Source organism: Squalius cephalus (genome assembly GCF_949319135.1).
Source record: "Squalius cephalus genome assembly, chromosome: 2".
Classification (NCBI taxonomy): domain Eukaryota; kingdom Metazoa; phylum Chordata; class Actinopteri; order Cypriniformes; family Leuciscidae; genus Squalius; species Squalius cephalus.
The window spans coordinates 30207003-30210759 of record NC_137123.1 but is presented as its reverse complement, the minus strand read 5'-3'; positions in this window follow the sequence as shown (position 1 = coordinate 30210759).

Sequence of the window (3757 nt, the reverse complement as noted above, 5' to 3'; positions counted from 1 at the left end):
AGAAAAGACTTGTGTTTTTTTGTGTGTGTGTGTTTTTTTAAGACAAGCCCAAACAGATGTCCCCTATGAGTTTTAAAATTAATAAACAGCTCGTTGAATAGAACAGAATGATGATAACAGATCGAACAGAACATGGATGGATTTTTAGAATTTGATTTTACAAAAACACTACAAGGATAATAGAAAACTATACATGTTTGTTTATTTATCTATTTATTTAAAACGTCAAAAAAAAAAGTGTGCAGATTTTTTAATGGAATTTTACTAGCCTCTGCTGGTAGATCCCAGAACTGCACTGTTCTATTTCTTTATAATCAGCCATTCAGAAGTAACTGTGTATTCCAAAAGAATTTTAGGTAGCTCTTTATACAGTCATGTTCTCCATGTACATAATAGTAATTGCAATAACTAGATACTAACCCTGGCCTACACCTAACCAGTTACCTCATTTTACCCAGTGCTTTCTAAGGTAAGTAGCCTACACTTTAAGTAGCCTACACACGTAGACTAGCCTACTGTAAAATAAAGCGCAACCGAATTTTAGTTTTGCAAGCAATATACATTGCACATATTTTAATATGTTATAGTAGATGTTTTGTCAATAACAACTTTTTTGAAGGGATCGCAAAAGCTTGAAATGGGCTTGTTACCTTACCAGTGCCTGTTAACTCCGAGGTAGCATTTTTCAGCTTTTGAAGTCAGTTGTGGTCATGAATGCCTAGTCACATACTTTAAAAGCCAGCCGAGCAGCTACTAATGAGAATGCTAACCTTTCCTCAGGTAATACTAGCCTATTCCTTAGACACCCCCGGATCCACTGAATATGTAATATCTTACACTTTGATATTTTATGATAATATAAAATGTTATTTGTGTGTTATATTCATTTTATATAGCCTACATGTCCATGTTTTCCTACATTTGGCGAGGTACATTTTATATATAGCTATATGTACTTCTTCAAATTGGCCACAAGGGTGCAGCAGTACACCAGTGTTAAAAGATTCTCAGGCATTTTTTCAGACAGCTGTCCTAAACTGGACCTCATCATGCAGGTCAGTTCATGACTCTCGATTTAACATTCAACCCATCTTTACCCTCACCGTGACGAACATTTTGACGAAAAAATGCCACCCGTTTTTCTTGGTTGTCAGTCTAGGTTAAGTGATGATGAAATACCTTTCGTTACTATCGTGCCTTGTTATAGTCCGGGTGCGTGGGTTAAATCACCCTGCCTTTATGTTTTAAACATAAAACACCCTGCCTAAAAGTCTTTCTCTCTTCGTGACCACAATCATCTGCGGCTGGCTCATAACATTAATAAGACAACATGATGATTGACAGATTCAACCAGTGCTTTATGTTTGCATAGGCCTATTGGCTCAAATCATTTTTGCAATTATTATATGCAAAAATGTTTCAGGTTTTGTTTACGCGTGTCCCTCAATGGTCACATTTTCTAAATATATGAATACAACTTCCTTGAATGTCCTCGACGATAAAAGTGATCAATTATTAAATAAATATTAAATGGGTCGATTAATAAAATCAATTAAATAAAAATAATCTATTGCCTATGTTAAAGTCGACATTTATGCTATATTAAAAAGACCATCATAACTAGACCTTGTACTCCTTAAAAGTGTCTCTACCTTATTATGTGTTTGATTTTGGTATATCCCAAAACATAGGCTAGGCCTAAATGAAAAATGAGCTTAAAATGGCACAGTGCAATGTATTAATACTTTTAATATGACATTCTTTATCGGATAGAATGATTAAAATGTAATTTAAAAATAAATATACCTCAAAATCACATCCAAAATGTAGTGTAGTAATTTCTAATTATAATAGAAGTATAGAATCTTTATTTAGAAGGAAACAAAACGTGTTTGTCTGGTATGTTAGGGATGACCTTTAAATGTTAAGACCGGACTAAAACCGGTTTCTCAGATTTTGTCATGATTTGAATGAAAGTGATGTTCCTGGCTGCTATGTAGCATTTTGTTCACTCAAACAAATCATGTTGTCTCTTTCTTATATGTATATTAATGAGTGCAACACATAATAAAAGCAAAGGCCATTTCATAGCTGAAGCTTCATAATGCTGTTTTACATCAAGCTACAAGAGCCATGCAGTGTCACACACTTCCACAACCATCAGGAGGAGAGCTGGACACTGAGTGTGTTTGTGTTAGTTGGAAACAGATCCTGCATGTCTCAATCAGTCATCTCTCTCTGATCTGAGAGGACGAGAAACACCTTATGAAAATATTGTTTATATGACAGTAAAAACAGCAGTAAGGCTTGTTGTTCCCCTTTCCTCTGCCTCATAATCCAAACAAAAGAATCTCTGTCATAACACAACCGCTGAGCACTCTTCAAAACAGAAAGAGAGAGAGATTGAGCATGTGTGTGTGTGGAGAAAAGAGAGAGAGAGAGAGAATGGGGAGGCAGGATGTTCGTATTTTAGTTGGCACGGGCTTTGCTCACTTGCTTTATCTCTTCAGAGAGAAAAAAAGAGAAGGCCTAGTTATAATTTTGGCTCTTGACAAATGATTCAAAACTCAAATTCCAACTCTGAACCTTTGAAGACATTGTCTATGGCTTTTAAAGTTTGTGCAACAGTGATCAAAAGGCGCACTTACGTAAGTCACATCACAACAAATAACCGAAGCCAATGCCATATGACACGCAGAAGCAAACTTGTGAGGTTTAATGAAGCGTTTGCAGGTTTGAGCAAGAATCAGGTGTCCATACAAATCTGTGGTGCAACGCTACAGGTTTCACAACAGACCCCAGGGCATTAGGAGAGAGAGTGCCAATTGCAGTACTTGCGCTGCCGGCTGCCAGACTCCACAAAGTCTCTGTCATGTTTTAGTCACAATTATACTGGTGCCATTATAGCAAAATTACAGGTTCAAAGGCTAAACTGATAATTGTAAAGGTGTGCTTTTTATAACCACCCTATGAGTCATTCTTTGTTATGCACAATGCTGGTGCATGAACAAACATGAAGGTTTTATCGAGAGAGAGAGAGAGAGAGAGAGAGAGAGAGAGAGAGAGAGAGAGAGAGAGAGAGAGAGTGAGTGTGTAAATGTTTGGCGATGTTTGCATGGTGCCTCAAAGAATGTTTTTGAAGTCAGTTATATCATATTCTGAAGTTTTCTGCATATCAAAAGGCCTTTAGATCCATATTCTACACAATAGTGTATGAAGTCTCGTGTGTCAAGCCTGCACGCTAGTTTACAGTGAGTTGACTAAACACTGGAGAAATGACACATGAGGACATAATGCAATTTTTAACTGCAGTGTCACAAGCGGTTCTTTTCTCTGGGGTTCGTAAAACCCTCCCTGTAACTGATGGCTGAAAACCAAATCGTAAAAGTTTGAATGAAACCATGTATAAGCAGAAACAGAATGATTGTGAAATGTGACCCTGGATCACAAAACCAGTCACAAGTCGCACGGGTATATTTGTGGCAATAGCCAACAATACATTGTATGGGTCAAAATGATCGATTTTTCTTGTATGCCAAAAATCATGAGGATATTAAGTAAAGATCATGTTCCATGAAGATATTTAGTAAATGTCCTACCGTAAATATATAAAACATTTATTTTTGTGAGTGAATGCAGCACAATCGCAAACATAAATGGACAACTTTAAAGGAGATTTTCTCAATGTTTCGATTTTTTTGCACCCTCAGATTCCAGATCTTCAAATAGTTGTATCTCGGTCAAATATTGTCCTATC